This window comes from Wasmannia auropunctata, unplaced genomic scaffold (assembly GCF_000956235.1).
Source record: "Wasmannia auropunctata unplaced genomic scaffold, wasmannia.A_1.0 LD336000.1, whole genome shotgun sequence".
Lineage (NCBI taxonomy): Eukaryota > Metazoa > Arthropoda > Insecta > Hymenoptera > Formicidae > Wasmannia > Wasmannia auropunctata.
Genome location: NW_012026890.1, coordinates 3,677,465 through 3,696,702, shown reverse-complemented (window position 1 = coordinate 3,696,702; position 19,238 = coordinate 3,677,465). Strand labels below are relative to the sequence as shown.

The 19,238-nt window shown below is 38.9% G+C and overlaps 1 pseudogene; it reads left to right on the top strand.

Annotated features, from left to right (window-relative positions):
- Positions 1-19,238, top strand: part of LOC105453389 — a 106,819-nt pseudogene that overhangs the window by 76,383 nt on the left and 11,198 nt on the right.

Sequence of the window (19,238 nt, the reverse complement as noted above, 5' to 3'; positions counted from 1 at the left end):
ATCTTTCGACCGTGTACGAATATACGCGGGAGAGAGTGCCTTTAGAAGAAATCTAGATTCCATTAGTTTTGTAGTGGCACTACACGCGTGAGCTTCAAATAAAAGCTAGTATCAATAAAAACGGAAAAAAAAATGTTTCAAACGTTGATTGGTCGCGGGTCTCACGCATTCGGCATCGATTGCGCCTCCTGCAGACGCGAAGAAGATAGAACATCGGGGGAGGGTTTTTGTTTTCCTCTCTGACCCAGTTCCCATACTTGCATCTCCGAGTCGTCGGCGTTGGGCGGACACCGTGGCGCACACCGGATTTTAATTTACGCGGAGTGTCACAGGCACACGGATAATCGAATGGCATTACCGTGCCATGGTTGGCGCAACGTGTAACGCAATAAAGGCAATCGATGAAAGCCCGGTGACCCGAGACCACTGTTGGCCGTCGATTAGTTTAGATCATCCGTGATCGGAACCGCATGCAGAATCCATAATGCCGTCACGTCGCAGAAAGAACGACATTTAGAGATTGCTTCTCGATGAACAGGGGAACTCTCGAACGATGGGATATGTGGATTTAATCAGGAATTTAATCAGATTATATAAACAGTATATGTATAAGAATAGTTTTGAAATCGTCTAGCGACGCGAATGCAACTTTGGAGCTTTTCGAATGCGAATATTTGTAGATTAATAGACGCATCCATTCCGCTAATTTCTATTTCAAGGGCTATTAAAATTGATAAGACATACAAAATTGTGTGAAACTTTATGCGCGTTTTATGTCTTAATAGAAGATAACAATCTCTTATTCCGAGGGTAATATTTTATTAATGTTCATTTTACTTCGAGTGAAACTTTCTTCATGCTTGGAAAGCAAAGTATCTAATCTTCCTAAAGTTGAATGCATATTAACTTTTAAGTAATCAAGTTCTAAGGTTTACTATAAAGTTTCAAATTTGTCTGCATTAAAATGAGGAAAATTCCCAAATGAAATAAATAGATACTCCATCACATGACTCAAATTTAGATTTAATCACTATAATAAATCATAATTCAATTATCAGAATTATCTAATTATCTTTTACATGAATTATTTATTTATTTAATTCTAAATTTTTAGATTTATCATTTAGATTTATAGAACAATATTATTAAAAGCAACCGTTCGAACACTATAAATTATTATAATAACATAATAAAATACGCGTTATACTACATATACAAAAAAATGAATGGTTTTATCTCTCATGTATCTGTAAAAATCACAAACTAATTAAAAGATTGCATTAAAGTAACCTGCTGTTTGCAGAGGATTGATATTCTCAACAGACACTGTCATTTCCCAAAGGAGAAGTGCCATCCTTACAGGCATAAAACTTTGCACCGCAAAGCTTCCTGGCCAAGCCTTTCGCCTGCAAACATTACTTTCGCAGTGACATTTTTTTATCCGCATGTGGCGATAGAAAAAATGCACACCGTCCGTTTTTTAATCCGATTTCGTTTATCGGAAAAGGTAGAAACTGCTGGCCGGCGCGAGTGTAAAAATTGTTCCGCCGAGCGGAAATGGCACACGGTCCGAATGTCGAAGAGGATTACGCGGCGCAAAGTTGCGTGGGGGTTCGTAAATTTTTCAACTTTTCGATCGCCGGGGAAAGAGCTGTGCCTAAGTTTGCCGAAATGCACGTAACTGTAGATTGTTAAAAGAGGTGTATTTGTAACAAGGGCTTTTAGATTGTGAAAGTGGGATAACGATAAATAATGGAAAAGTTTTATTCCAATGCGTGTTCCAAAAGTATTTCAAGATTAAAGCGATAAATTTTCGTTAGTGCCCTTTTCCATCGTATTGGCGTCTTCTCCGGAAAAATTGGATTATCTGTCCTCGCGGTGTGGCAAAATGTGAACTATCTAATCGCGATCTGACAATGTTGAATAGCTGTCAGAGGGAAGTCTCATCGCGGTTAATCGTGCGATTCCGTTCCGCTGCCGAGAGAGAGAGAGAGAGAGAGAGAGAGAGAGAGAGAGATCGCAGCGAGGAATTCGACTGGAAAGTAGCAACGAAGGATCACAAAGGCTGCCAATCTCTCGATCGCACTCGCTGAGCAACTTTAGCCGGATGTAAATCCGAGAGCGCTGAGTCGACTTTACCGAATCGTGATGGCACACCGTCGTCCTTCTCGCGGTGGAGAGACGGCGCTCACGATTCTTATCGTCGGATGCGGAAGCGGGAGTAAATAATTTACCTGGGGAACACTGATTCGATGGCGCCATCGAGGAGTTCGTTTTGGTGCGAGAGCGCTCGCTTCCTCCCAATTCCATCCCCGCCGTTCTTTTCGCTCGACTACTCGTGACTTTCTCGACTCCGGACCGAGCGAGAGGAACTCCCTTAATTCATTGTGCTTCCATCGACGTACTTTCGCCATTCCCCCGGACACCACCCGTCCTAGCTGAAAGAGCAAAAGCATCCAGGACTGTGTCGCGTCGTGATTCGCCGGGTAAACGGGAGAGTAAATGATGTCGGGCGACCGGTTGTGAGAATCGTTCCGACTCGCAACGACCGGTAGACGAAAATCTCGGCATACTTGCTGGGCGTGGAGATCTTCGTTTAGACAGACTCTTTTATTAACCTTTCTTCTGTTGAATTGTTGAACAGTTGAGAAGAATTAGAAATTAGAAAGTATCTCGAATTCTCAAATTAAGAACTTAATTCTGCAGCGATTACAACATTTGGGAAAATAAGATTGAGAGCAATAGTATTTAACTTACGAAAAATAATTATGAAGTAAAAATCGTGATCAAAATATACATATTTTTTTAAGATTTATATTTATTATATAATCAAATAAATTTTTTTATATATATTAAATATGCAAAAGGCAGTTTCTCGTAAGTGATAAAATTTGAAAAAAAAAACACATAAATTCGATTTATATTTAAACAAAAATAATTGAAAGTAGAAGGTTTAATAGAAAATGTAAATAAATTTAACAAATACGCAGATAACAATAATACAATATAATTTCTCTTTAATATTAAATTTTAAAATTTACAATATAATTTAAAGAATATATGCGAAGGAACATACTTTTACATGTATAAAAAAAAACTTTATCGATATTGGGATGCATATATATGAAATGTACAGTAATGTATTCGCCGATACGCGCCAAGAAATAAATAACAGGAAGAACATTCTAAAGTTTTCCATGTCGGATTTCAATTGGGGGGAACATTCCGGCCGCGTTATCGATGGCGTACAACACCTAATGTATAAAGCCACGAGGAGCAAAGTGTACGCGCGGCTGGTTTTCTCTGCGGAAGGTAGAGCCGAATGTGGTGGAACGGCGTGCATAAGGTGCCATCCTGCGGAAAATTCTGGTCGAGCCGCGGCGGCGGGATGCTCGTAAGGTACGGCGAAATGTCGGAACGACCGGGAGCCGTTGCATTTTTATCCCGAGATGGTGCCGACGCAGCAGATGAAAGCGGTTATGTCGGCTCTCTATTGCCGTCCTTTGTCTCCCACCCCGTATCCAAGACGTTCCTTAACAGCCGCGGCGACTCCAACCTTCCCCGGTCTCCTTTCCTTTCCACTCTTCCCCCGTTCTCCTTCCCCCCCTCCCCCCGTCATCTTTTCCGCTTCTTCCTCTTTCGCGACCTCAAAGCCAGGCTCTATTTTGGGCCATCCGAGGTATATTCAGGCACACTGGCGTACGACCAAATGCCCATGATACACACCACCACCACCACCACCACCCCCGCTGCAACATGCCGTATAACGTGTTGTGCCGCATGGCGAATCCCTCTCGCTCTAATGTTATTGCCGAACCAACCGCACTCCCCTTTCCTCGCGACGCTGCATTATGCGGTTCTGCATTCCGCTAAGAGCGCGGATTCCTCTGTGGCTCCGAGGTATTTTCCCTCCGGAGAAAGTCTGATCGGGATTTAAAAATCGTTAGCCTTACACATTTCTCTACAAAAAATATTTCCGCATTTTCTTATCTGACAAAAGCGATACAGACATATGCGCCGATTGTAATAATTCAGTGTGAAATTTCTTCCTTTGGGAAATAACGGCGTCCGTTGAGAACATCAATGCTCTGCGAAACAAATGTTACTGTAATGCAACTTTTTAATTAGTTTGTGATTTTTACATATAAATCAGAGATAAAATTATTTATTTTCTCGTATATGAAGTTTTTACGCGTTATGTTATATACATATATCTGCATCACAATGGGATTATTATAATCAGTTATGGTGTATATATCTGTACTACTTGTCATATAAGAAAATGTGGGATCACTTTTTATGAGGAAATTTGTAAATCTAATGACTTTTAAATCTATCACAAAAGACTCAATGATTATTTCTATTGGAAACAAAATTATAGATATTCCATTCCGCTGAATCGGGAATCCCGCTCCATCCCGATACTTTTCAGCTCTACAATGAAATGCGATCACTCTTAATACTCGCATCCAATAGTACATTTTATTAATATCGTTACAAAATTATTGACATCTAAGCCGGGGGGGGGGGGTGATAACTTACTATTATTTGTTAAAACGTGATTCTATACATCATTAATTACGATTTGTAACAAATGTGAAATCGCGCGTAATGTCTACGTTTCTCCGGGCAGCCTGAAATTTAGCTCATTAATAACTTAAATGTTTACCAATGTTGAGAGGTGAAAATTCATAAATTAGCTTTTACCACCCCGGTTATAGTCGACCAACAGTCATACATGAAAGAAGGGTGGAGATCGATTCTTACGCGATCATTTTCCAGCTGTAATTAAATTTAAACACATGAATCTCTGCACGTGGCATATTTGCGCGACACGAGCAAATTCACTTTTTGTTCAAATATAAGTTTAAATTGACGCACACGTGATGCGTATCTGCATATAATCAAATTCTTAGCGATAATTTATGCTTCCGTGATAATATACGTCATACAGGAGCACGCGTTACGCATAAATCCTGCTCGGGGGCGCCGCATCCTTTACCGATTCTGCTTTGCCCGGAATCATTACGCGGTTTGTGTATTCAACGTGAGAAGACCTTTGGTTAATTATAGATTTGCTCATTCCTTACAACGCCGCTTACGTATAAGCATATTACGTTGCGCGTACGTGTCGCACAATCCGTACTCGCTCTGTATTCAAGTACGACTGCAATTTGGCGGGAACGTGCTTCTTTAGGAACGAATGCAATTTGAAAAAAAAAAATAGAGCATTAGCGCGACGCGCGTTATTCAACACAAAAATATTTCTCGCGTCCGATTATCTCCCGCCGCGATACGCACCGTGTATTAACGCGTTTGATTTTTCCACCCCCTCTTTCGTATATATAGTTTCAGATTATTTTGCGTTTCAAATTATTTTTTTCCCCGTGATCGCAGATACCTACGTTACGCAAGGGTTTATAATGACGCGACGAAGTATCGGATTATTTTTATTAAAACGAGACGCTCCATTAATACCGCCGCGATACGCAGCAACCGATGATCAAATACATCAAATGCATCAACTCACGAATCGAGCCGATAAAATCGGGGGAAGCAAGTCGGTGGGCGCGCGCGCGCGCGTATCAGTATACCGCGGTATTCCGCCGTCGATTTAATTACCGATTAATCTAGACTTCTTTTGTTCCCTTTGAATAATGTCTACGTTCGCCCGACCAGAGATCGCTCGTGTATCACCGCGCTTGTTTTAATAACGACGATAAATCTCGAGTCCCACAGCCAACGTCGACGGAATATTCGAGACTACGCGCCACCGCCTTCTTTTTTTGCCGTCCAGATTATTGGACTTTCTCGTAGTCTCGATGTCACGTCGATGGGACATTCTCGATTGTGTTCGACGGCACTGCTAGCGATCTGAATCGAAGAAAAAGTCTGCATGATTTAATTCCTCGAACAAAAAGGAACTAAATATAATAGAATGCATTTAAGATTATCTTGGAGATGCGTTTTTCTAAGAGAATATATAATATTTAACTTCTTGAATTATAATTACGTATTTACGTCCATTACAACAATTATTATTACATCATTAGCTTAATAATGCAATAGTAACTGCTTCGAGGATTTAAGATATAACTTTATACGGAAGCACATAATTATAGACATACGCCGTGTTGATAGAAAAATGACACAGTAATAAAATGGCTAATTATAGCGCTATATAATTGCATTATATAATAAATATACTCTGTTATTTTTGTATCAACGTAAATAACCTTCGACCTTCAGTTTAATCTCTTCAAAGAGATAAGATTAAACTGAAGATTGGCTTACAATTAGAATCGTTACTCATTGTAAGTATTACTTACGATGTTATTAAAACCCATTCTGAGCCAACGTGATAGCGGATGTCTCATGTTTTTGCGGCCACGAATCGATGCCCTTTTTTCTCGATACAACAGAATGGCAACAAATCATCAGGCGCATCATTTATTCTCGGGCGTTCCACGGCGAAGCTAATACACGGTGAGGCACCTCGCGGAATAGCCAATGGGAAAATGGTAACTGGGTATAGACCGGAAATGACTCCCAGCCGATAACCGGATATCTAATATCCGACCGTTTGGCCGACCGAGTGCCGAAAAATATGGGAATCGGATAAGCACTGTCCGGTAACCATATTCATTGGATTGCACCTTTTGCTCTGGCGATGCTGCACTCGCAAAAATTTCGGTTCGTCCTTTCGGCTGTCCGCTGAGACTGAATGTTCCATTAGGAGGGCTCAGGAACGAACAGGGATATATAAGGAAACTTAAGTTGAAGAGAAGGATCGATATCGGGTTACTTTTTTCAGAATGCGAAGTAACGCAGAGAAAAAAGATTTGATGGTACAGCGGATATTTAGCTGTCGTAGCAAATTTTGATAAATATGGACCATAATAAATAGTTTTATTAAGAAGACTAATTATATATTTGTTTTAGTTATATAAATATATTTATTTTAATTTATAATTATATAAATTTTATTTTATATGGAGTGTGGTGTTACATTTTACGATCACATTGCTTATAAGAAACGCGAGTCTTTGCTGTTTCATTAAACTGTCATTTTATAAACAGTCAAGACAAAGTTACATATTTTGTAATTATTAATTATCAAGTTCATAGAGAATCATGCGACGAATAAATTATTAAATGTTTTGCAGCAATATTTTTTACATTGAATTCCGTGGAAGCTGTAATGATGATTGAAATCTAACTGCTTTAAATAGTTGCGATTACCTGGCACTAGTTCTACGCGCATGTTTACGAATGTTAATCACTGAAATGCGAATGGTTAAACTCTTTCAGAGATTCACTCGTATTAGTAATGTTTTTAAAATAGATTGCACGATATTTTGACGTTCACATAACGAAGGAAAGAACGAGAAAGGGAATGAGTAATCAGAAAGAATTATCTGACGTTCGCGGTTGGCTTAAAACGGATATATTCTTTAAGTCCTCCTCATTCGCCAAGCATATGTCTGTTTAAAAATTCTATTTAAACAACGAAATAGAGAATGTACATAATGCCATTCACATATAAATTATATATTCAAACAAGTTTTTGTTAAAAAAAAACGCAGTAATATTATATGTAATATAAAAAATATACATATATTTTATATAAAAGGATTGTTTTACGCCAACTAGAATAAACGTCATATAATATCTATAGAATTTTTTTCAAAAAGATAACAAATAGAGATATTTTAAAAATTAATTATTGATCAACTTTTTAAATATATTAAAATATATTAAATCTGTTTAATTATCTAATAGCGAAGTATAACAATCACGATTAAGACTAACCGTAATTAAATAAAGTTATCTTTCTAAGAATAGCATTAGAATTGAATTTCGAAGTACTTACAGTTAAATATCTCATCTCATTTGTTATCTACACTTCTATTTATTGTTAATATTTCAATGGAGCAAAGTTTTTAAACGAGAGGAGGAGAATGTCGGGCAGTGCTAAAACGCTATACGCTATACGCTAAAACACTGATACAGTATCGATGATAATTAATAATAATTGCATGCCGCTCGAGTAATCGAGCATCCATTAGCGCCATTACGCCCATCGTCGCGTTACCACCCTTCGCGCCGCATGTTCTCGCTTCCGCTTCATTAACTTTATTATCATCACGTCGTAATGTATTATTATGTATTACACGACACGTTACTCGTGTCCGCGGAACGAGGGAAATAAGTCACAGCGCGGGATAGAACGCCGATTTAGTGCAGCTTGGTGAGACTTCTCGGATTTTAAGACCGCGTCAGTCGGCGTCCGCGGGCTCACATATCGGCTAAATGACACCGTCCTGACAAATGAGCGTCATCAATGGCGTCTGGCAACTTAAATTTATGATTCCCGAGAGCCGCTATTATCGCGTGTGCATCCATATCACCGTTCCTAATTTGCACCCTTGCAACGAAGAATTTCTGAAAGGTATAAGTTCCGAGTCTTCACAGTTGCAGTCCTCGAACTCCGATTTGCCCGAAATTTTTTTGTATCTAAATCAGAAATGTTACAAATGGTAGTGTCGAAAATACCTATACTTTAAATCCTCTGCATACACACACACACACACACGCACACGCACGCACACACACACTAGAAAGATTATTTTTGGATTTTCTGATGGAAATTGGTTATATGCAGAATTTGCAACAAATAAATTGATTACATTTAGTATTAATGAATGGCAGGAAATAAAATATATTTATGAAAAGCATAAAAATAAAGGCGATTGCAGCTTTTAATTGTATATGTAACTATTCAGGCTGAATGCTCATATCAGATTTATATCCTACATTTTCAACCATGAATTTTTATGTTTAATGTAATTGTAAATTTGATTTCGGAGAAAAATTTATTTTTTATATTTTAACTATATTATTCGTTTACTTGTGTTATTCTATCTAAATGATAAAAAAAAAGCAAAAAAGATTCCAATTTCTCTAAAAAATTCGAGTACGACACGAAATTTCGAGACCACGAGATGTTTCCTTCATTCTTCATTCAATCTGTATTTTTGATTTAAGGTTTCCTGGATGAGGAGCAGGGACCTCCATATCCTCACTTCGGGATATTTTTCGTTCAGCTCGGATGCGCGATTCGGAGCCCAGCACACCCCAGGCAGCGACGCCTGGACTCTCAGGCTGGATAACGCCAGGAAGACGGATTCTGGCAAGTACGAGTGCCAGGTCAATACGGAACCGAAGATCATGTATGCAGTGCAGCTCTCTGTGCGAGGTGATTGTCGTTCACATTTCGTCCTTCACGTTTGCTCTCTCCCGTCTACAACGATTTACGATAGAAAAATTCTTGTTTTTATACAAATAAAAATCACAACCTTATTTAAACTTTAAGGAAGCGCGATTGAATGTACTTACAATAACATGATGCAATTAGGCTTAATTGTATCAGACTGTACATTGGAGATTGAGGGTCGCGAATTGGAGAGATTGGAATATTCAACCAGTTAGAAACGGAAAATTAAAATTATCTGCTCAAATTCCAATTCCATTTTCAATTCTCAGTCTTCAAAGCGTAGTTTACGCAAAGCACGTATTCTGATACGTGCTTTGCGTAAACACGTGAAAGTAGAACATATTAAAGCAATATTTGACATACATTTATTTTGAAAGAGAACGACACGACTTATCTCTTTTAATAACATACCGCGTGAAATAATACAAAATGGTAGAATGATTCAACGAAATAGTAATATTCTCATCACATTAGAATTCACACGATTGAGACATTGTATTTCTCTTCTTTCGCTTTATAACGATACGATAATATTTCATCATTAAAAGCTTTTGTATTCTCAGATCCAGACAAACCGGAGGGCTATGACGAGCCGCATTCTCAGCAGACACGTATAAGTAAGTATATATACCCCGCGGACGTGACGCGTATTTCTGGCTTGCCACGCGCGTTTGTGACATATATGAGCGTGACGCCCCTTTAGTTCCAGCCCACGCTGATCGAATCGGTATATATGTATTTAAAGACACGACTGAAACGTTCCCTATTAACACTGAGCAGACCGTCGGTAATAGCGATAAAGAGATTTCAAAAGGGGAAATTAAACTTTGTTAACTATGGAATATCGTGCGCGTTCGTGCGTTTCGCTATTATTATAGCTTCGCTTCCGTGTGGCAAACGAAACGCTAGAAATACGATTTATTTGAATATGAGTATTGAAATGTAGAAATATATTCTAAAGATATTTGATTTTTACAAAACACATTATTTGATTATGTTCAAAAAAAGATTATTTCTGGTTCGCATTATTTTATTGCGCTATCTTGTAATTATATTTATACGATACGTTTGTATAATTTTTAAAAGGAGCAAGCACTCCGCTTTAATTTTATATTTGCTAAAATTTGTCGAACTGCGTAAATTTTGCTTTAAAAATATCTTCGTTAGTTAAATCTTTCACATTTTCGAACAATAGAAATTAATTATCGAAATTTATACGGCTGTACGTGTGCGTATTTGCATTTTGTTGTGATTCTAATTTCACTGGCGCTAAACTTATTTCACTGTCTGTGATATCAGCGATAATATTTTGCGCAGACTTGCATAATTAATTTCCCGCGTAATCAGCATTAGCCGAATCGGCTGTGCGCGGTGTGTATAAAATGGGGGCCGCCTGTATCGCGCAGGTTTGAAATTATATCATGCAAATTATTTTATGAATTTCTTGATCGGCACGAAACTCGGACAAGCGTACAATTATGCAATCAAAACTTTGTCGAAAGTTTCGCGGACCGTGGTTGGCGGATAAGATGCATTTTCTTTTTTTCTCTCTCTCTCTCTCTTCTTTCGAATTCATCCGCTGCTGCATTCTATCGGCATGCGCGCCACGGATGATAAACGTAATAAAATACGCGCGGTGAACATCACCGCACAATAAAAATTTTCACCGGTATAAATCTGTAAAATTCCCTCGAGTGCAAAGATTGACCTAGTTACCGAGAGATTTAAAAATATAACTTTCATCGCCAGCGACTGGCAATTTCCGCTTTGTTTCGCCACTCGGAAAGCAGCGGAACCGAAAGCACTGGTTGAATCGTCGTTAAGATTGCATCAGTTGGAAAAAGCGCGATTAATCAGCCGCGCGGTACAGCGCTAAGCTTACTGATAATTATCAAGCAAAGAAAGCGCGCTTTCTTGTAATACAATCATTACAAATGTAAGGCGTCCACTGTAAGGTATCACTGTCGCCATTAATTCTGTTTTTAGTATTTCACCGAGCAATATTTTAGCGATGTAAGTAACGTGACAAATACAACTAATTACTAAAAATTTTCAAGGCGATTACATTTATTAGTTATTAAATTATTTATCTGTAAATACTTTAGAAACGTAGTTTTTTAAATTTTCTTTCCATTATCGATTATTTATCTGCAAACAATGATGCTTAAATGTTATTAAATTGATATATTTTTATTGTTGTTTTTATATAATTAATAATATGTTTATTGTCGTCCTTCTATATTATATTATTTATCTTATCTTATCTTTTTATTTTGTTTAAGCTGCATTATTTATTTTTATGGAAATCACGAACTCGGAAGCGTGCCGTGAAATTGAAATTGATCACGTCGGATTTACTAAAATTTACATTATAACCGTGCCCACATTGGAGGGACTCCATGTACTCCATGTAGAATCCATGAATTAGACACAACAGGCAATGGCATAGGCGGAAGATTAGGTTGAGCTTTTACGAGCGTAACATTACAACGTATGTTTAAAACTTGCACGATTCCTGTTTACCGCTTTAGATGGTCGGTGGCAAACTTTTGGGGCGAGTAAACAGCGTTATTTCTGTTGTTCACTGTAATACTCTGTGAAACTCCAGCGGGTGCATTATATGAAAGTTTATTATCAGATCTGCACAGCGTGTATAACTGGTAAAGTGCTTCGACCGTTTCGAGTCTAATTCGCATATCGCCAATATTCGATAGTCGCGACTCGCGAGGCGATATAGTTTGCCGTTGGTCCGACAATTTCTATTGATAAACCATGATACGCGGCGCGCGCTTTAGTATATTATTCCTAGTTTCATCGTAACTATTCTTCTGCAAAAATACAACATTTACTAAGTAAGATAAACACAACGGAGATAAATATGGCAATGAAAATGAAAAAGCAAAGATTATTTATTAATAAAAGAATTTAGAAAGATGCTTATTAGCATCGATATTGTTAAATTGCTTGTCAATTTATTAGTTTGTGATGTTATTATACGGATTCAGTCTGTAGTTGTGTTTCAAGGCCGATAAATCTGCAGCAGTTGACTGTGACTGGGGAATTGTGAGATTTATGCACAAATATTATTATTATTATTATTAAACACCACGAACCGCTTCAGACCGCATTGGCCATTCTCCTGTTAAAGTTTTATTAATAAAATATCGTATTGAAGAACCCCAACGAGAGTCGAACGCCAGTGCGTCAATAACGTATCACACCTTTCATAAATATATTAATAAACTCCGACACGTTCTCGTCATAGTACACCGAACACCCTTTAAAAAATCATTAGAGGCCCCTTTTTATTTTTCTCGCAGAACCGAGCGACATCAATCACTTAAGGATAAGTGCGACACCGTCCTGGCTTTGACGCTCGTGATCCGTCGTCGTCGATTCTTCTTGCGAACTTTCTTCAGCCGCTTCATAATTCTTTTTAAGTAACGTCGTTTTATTTCAGACACGTCGCCCTCTCTCTTGACGCTTTCGATGTTCCGGGGTCTACGCTTTTTCGTTTACGTCGGGACGGCAGATTACGAGGAGCTGCGTTTTCTCGATATCGGGAAGCTTACTCTCGATACCGCTGCTCAAAAACCATCGGCAAAAACTCACAAACGTTGCAGAAGCACGATCTGTATCGTTAGGTAGCGCGTTTCTTGATTTCTTCTCGAGCTTTTCCAGCGTTTTTATACGTGCTTCGCGTGCAAAAGAAAAAAAAATACGAATACGCGTGAACAATCAATTCAATTACTTCTTCGAGCATTATATGCTCCATTTTTACACTGTCACCATATTTTTTAACCTATTTCTGCGGTACTATCAACTTAATGGCGAAGTTGCAACCGTGAATATTTCTTTTCGTATCACGACGTGTTTCCGCTCAGAACACTCTCCATGCAGTTTCACCCGACTAATAAATATACTCGCGCCAAGTTTCTTCTTTCGCTTTTGTTCGCAATGTATGCGAGACTTAAAGATAGTCACAGATCGCTGCCAGCTATATTGTCGAAGTTTCGTAACAGATGAATAAGGGGAACAAAGCAAATGGAAGTACGACGCGCCGCGTGCATGCGAACAATAATGTGACATAATGGTACAGTAAATTTTTTTCTCCGCGCAATCGTGTTTCAAATATATATATATATATATATATTTGAAACACGATATATATATATATATATATACATATATATATGCATGTATACATATACAGATATATATATTCTTCTTCTATGTACATATACATATGTATTATTGTACAATGCGATGTATGTCTCAGCGCGATAATAATATATGTGTAATTTTATTTATGACTAATAATAATAATTTTATCATTGAGTTATATTATATAATATTTAATATTTGTTACAACAAATAATAATTTTAACAAATATTAAATATTAATAAATAAACGTAATCGGATAAGCCAAGAATCCGGCATATGTTCGACATACTGATACGTCGAATCCGCACTTGAGTATCTCGACTCGACGAGTACTGGTGGATCATGAGAGAATTTATCCACAAAGTTTCCGGCGACAGAAAAAGAGCGAGCAAAACCGCGCTCAAAAAAAAAAAAAAAGAAAAAACGAAACGTCGGCGAGCGAGTTTACAGTAATAACAGCATAACATAATATTTCGCTAGAGGGAACGCAGTCGTCGCCGGATTCATTTAAGTCTAATAGGATTATCCTTAATCCCGCGGTCCTGCCGCGGCTTCTTCGTATCCTTTTCTTCGTCGGCCACCGAGAGTTCAGAGTTCTAAGGGATAGGGGTTGGACCGCTAAATGAGTCTCGACCGTGGTCCTCGTACTGAATAATGTATACGGGCCTCGCGATATTTTTATACGAGGCGGAGAACTCCACTTTCGGCCATTTTTCTTTTCTGCTTCGGAGATGATGGTGAATTATTAATCTAATCGGAGAGAGCTTACATCACTTGTTAAGACCTGCAGCTGGGGAAAATATAATCTTGATGTACAATGACTATAAATAATGCCGATATCGTCAATCCAGCGCAACAGCTTACAATTTTTTCGTCAAATCGACGTTAAAATAAATCGTGGCCGATCGATTTATAGTAACTGTTAATAATAATTTTGTAAGCCATTCTGATGTCATCGTGACTTTTTGTTCCGCTTGGAATTGTATGCTAGGGGAGGCCGGGGTTAAAAGTAACAGAAGTAAGTTGAAACAGAGCTTATATCTTTGTAAAAAAAAGAGAATGCTATAATATTGAACGAGATAACTGTCGGCCTAATGCCGCTGCGGTATTATTTGGATCTCATTTGTACATATTGAACTTTATTAGCACTTATTTCTACACGCATACTTGGGAGATCAATCAATGAGCAAACAGGAGAGGTCGGTATTGAGAGTAACATTTTTTTTGTTTTCATAAGATAAAAAGCGTTGTTATTTCTTACCCCATTGGGGTAAAAAGTTACAACGCGCCTCGGTCTATTCAAATGATCATAATATCACTTTTAGAAATTGAATTAACGACATTTAATTGCTGTGAAACTATTCTCGAATCTCCTCCTTATTTGTGTATATGAATTTAAAATCTATAGCAAATATAGACTTTTTTTTATCTTATGAAAATGAAAAAATGTTACTTTTAACCCCGGCCTCCCCTACTCCTTCGTAATATGATCCTTGCCGTTCTATAATACTCACTTAAATCCATGCAACTTTCCATACACATCAAGCCTTTGCTTGTCATACGGTATCGTATGACAGTGTACATATGTGCCATTTCTATGTGTACTTAGTTCTAAAGGGAGTTAGCATGGATATTCTCAGATATGTAAAGACGAAAGGCAGCCGTGCGTAGACGCGGCGCGTCTACAAAAGGAAAACGGGGGAGGCATCATTACGTATAGCAAAGTTCGTAATGGGGAAGACCCCGTTCGCAATTTATCGCGTATATGTGTGATGGCGGAACCGAAGAGTTTTCAAGGCGGGGTAATTTACGGTGTACACTTTGTAAAGGCCGATGCATACAGCGCGTTGTTGCGCGGCGGGTTCGCGCATTAAACGAATACTTGTCCCTGCTTTCTAAATTAAAATGCACAAGCTTGACGGTGTATCTATCTACACTGTGCGAGCGTGTTATTACACGTTTTTTTCCTTTAACCTGCCTCAGCGTTCTCTACTTTGTGCCGCGTCGGCAGAGCACCGGGCGCAATGAAAGTGGATATAATGCTGGCATTAATTAAAATCATTACATGGCATTCGTCGAGTATATCCTTGATGGGTGCGCGCAAAAGCGCCCGTCCTCGCGCATCCGCAGGGTGTTTCTTTCCAACGGGAGAGAAGGTTTCTAGTGCGTTAATCCCGCTCGTTGAAATATTAAAACCGAGAACGGATTGCATCAATTAGAGGGTATATTCACGATACGTCACGCTTTCTATGACGTTGTCAATTAAAAAATTGCAAATCCCTTTTCCCTTTTCCACCGCCCTTTGTTCGTCATTTCGACTTCGTCTCGCCGGAATTTAATGAAAATCTCTTTATGAATTAAAGTAACGTACAGTTAAGTATCTTGAAGTAATGCACGTTAAGTATCTTAAAAAAATCCTCTTCTGTTTGAACACTGTTTTTTTTGTACACTCTTTTTGTGATATAAAACAAATGTAAATAACGTCTGTGGAGAAAATCGAGTGGATACATAATATTTATTATGTTGCTTTTTACATTCAATTTACCTATAATAGCTAGAAATGCCATAAATATATTGCAGACCTTTGCGTTTTAATAATTGATTTACTAATACATTTGAAGCTGTTTTTACTAACAAACGTATTATTTTTCAATAACTTATTGTCAACTGCAATCGACGATCGCAAATTATTTTTGACAAATAAAAGTGTTGTTCACTTATCGCGCGCATCCTATATACTGTTTTCCATGCAAAAATATCACATTTATATTATATCAATTTATGAAACAAACAATGTAATTTATTAAACGTATCTATAAATAAAACTTTAACTCCGCAAAATTATGTTGTGTCCCATACGAAAGAATTGTTATGCGTGTGCTGGTACTAAAGTTAAAGTACAGCGCGCGCGCCTTTTAAAGCAGTGCAATCGATCCCGATTGCATTTCCGTTTTAAACACATTATTTTTCAATAACTTATTGCCAATTGCAATCGACGATTCACAAATTATTTTTGACAAATAAAAGCGTTGTTCACTTATCGCGCGCATCCAATATACAGCTTTTCATGCAAAAATATCATATTTATATTATATAAATTTATCAAACAAACAATGTAATGTATTAAGCGTATATCTATAAATGAAACTTTAGCTCCGCAAAATTATATTGTGTTCCGTACGAAAGAATTGTTACTCGTGTGCTGGTACTAAAGTGAAAGTACGGCGAACGCCTCGCCGCCATTTAAAGCAATGCAATCGGTCCCGATTGCATTTCCGTTTCAAATCAAGATCCCATCCGAATCTTCAGATCCAGTTCGGGATATTCGCCGTCGCGGCGGCGCGGCGTGGCGCATCGCGGTTACCCTCCCGACCGATTGCGGATATGCGCGCAATCTTGTCACGACGCGGCCATTCAATTGCTTCAGCCACCGCATGATATTTGTCCGAACATGACTTCCAGGCTACGAGAGCACGGCGCCGGTGGCGGACATAATGGGTCCCCGGGAGCAGAGGGTGCCATCGGGCTCGACGATCACCCTGAGGTGCGTCATATTGTCGCCGTATCAGACCCGTCCCATCAAGGGTGTACAATGGCTTCGGGATAACAAACTCCTAACATTCCAGGTAATGCAGCCTAGCTCAGCTGGATACGCGCGAGGGACCGTTCTAATGAAATTTCTGTTTGACGAGAACCGGGGAATCGGAAGGACGGGAGAAAAAAAAGGGGGGGTGCGCTCATATATCATCATGCCCCGACGCGCGAAGGGATGTGGGTCATTGTGGGTCACCCCTAACCGTGTCTTCCGACATTTTTGTTTGCGTGGTAGCCTCCGTCGGCTGTTTCTTTCGCGCGATACGTAATGGCCGGATCGATTCGACAAGGTTTTGCCGCTGCAAGACCGCGCGCGATTATCTCGCTCGCGGTTGATGCGCGCGTCCTTTGAAACATCGATTTAAGACTCGTCAGTCTTCCTTAGTGATGTTTTCCTTTATATTATTTATTGTTTGTTGTACTGCAAAAAGCTTCTTGCGTTTCAAAGGCATAAATATTGAAATTGTAATATGCAGCTTATTTGCGGAATAATGTATCTCATGACTGTAATTGACGATTTGTGTATATTGAAAACATCTTGATATAACAAAGACTCTTAAAAGAGCACAAAATTGATTTTGTAATATTATTTAGATGTACATATCTTAAATCTCTATTCTTTCCTTGCATCTTTATAACGCATTGTTAATTTAGCATATTGCATTATTTTAATTATTTTATTTTTATGGAACAACTTGTATATTATGTAAAGCATTTTACATTTTTTTCATCAATTCAAGCAACGATTATGCTTTTCATATACATAAAAATGCGCATTTGCATAATAAAATCTCAGTTCGAGCATGAAACGTGATGCGAGAGATGCGGAAACAAAAACTCAAATATCTTCAAATTTATTCATAAATATACATAAAATTTGTTTTATACCATGACTAATGTAAAGATTTTTATATGCAATTCGGCGAAATAGAAAAGCCACGTTAATTCTTCCGGCTCTACCGCAAATTTGGGAAAATAAGGCACATTTCTCTTACTTCTGCATCTCTCTCAAATATTTAAAAAAATTATCCTATTACTTTATTGTTGAATTCACTTGTTTACTCTTCATCCAGGCAGCGCGCGGAGGGATAAATGTGGAGACCGAAAGGGGTGCGGCACGTACGGTATCCGTGTTGACTTTGGCGGCGCTGACTCAAGATGACGTCGGAAACTATTCATGCAGGCCGACGGAGGGTCGATCAGCCACTGTCACCTTAGTCGTTGAGGAAGGTTAGTCTCAGTCTTTTACCACTCGCGCGGATAAATCGTAACGAGAAAAGAACCTAGCAATATCCATAAATAATACAATTGTATTTTTATTGTATATATGTATACATATATCTACAGTTATATCGGTCGTGCATGATCGTAAAAATATTTATATAAAATAAAATAGAACGAAGAGACAAAACAGATTGAAGGACTAAAATAACGGTGACATATATATAATAGAAAAGTACCTATATCATGTATAAAAGTACCTATATCAGATACACTTCGCGAAACATAATGATATAATAACAGTACACTTACGTGCCTCGCGATCTTCCGGGAAATCTCGCTGTCGCCGGATGTGCTACGAGCGTAGCCGGAAGCCCACCGCGGGCGCACCGATATTCCATTTCCTTCTACGCTTGCGTGTATCCTCCGCGGGGTACAACCATGATGTAAAGTCGTGCCTTAGGATTACTTGAAACACTTTAAAGTTTTAAAGAGGCGGCGGTATTTCACGCCGGTGCTATTTGTCTAGCTCAGCCCCTCGGTCGCCACGGCAGGGATGAAAAGGAGCGGAAGGACGGGAGGAGTCGGGAGGGAGAAGAGGTGAGCGAGAGAGAGGCGGAGAAAGGGGGAGGGAGGGGAGAGGGTTGCGAAGGGATGGAAAAGACGGAAGACCGCTCGCTCAGGCGCGTGTACTCCCGCGCGAGAGACGAAAAGCGAGAATGTCCGACGGGACGAGGTACGAAGGAATCGCGGAAGGGGAGAGAAATTGCGGTTCACAGATAGAAGAACGGTGACGAAGAGGGAGTGGAGTTCGAGAGAAAGGAGGAAACTTGCGGAGGAGAGGAGCGGAGGGTATAAGCGCGGAGATTCTTCGCCGTTTCCTACTCTCCATTCAAGCTTCGCTGCACGTCTTATTTCGTCTTATTTTTTCCTCTTTAAGACTTGAGAGAATAAATATGAGAGAGAAGGAAGGAAGAGGGG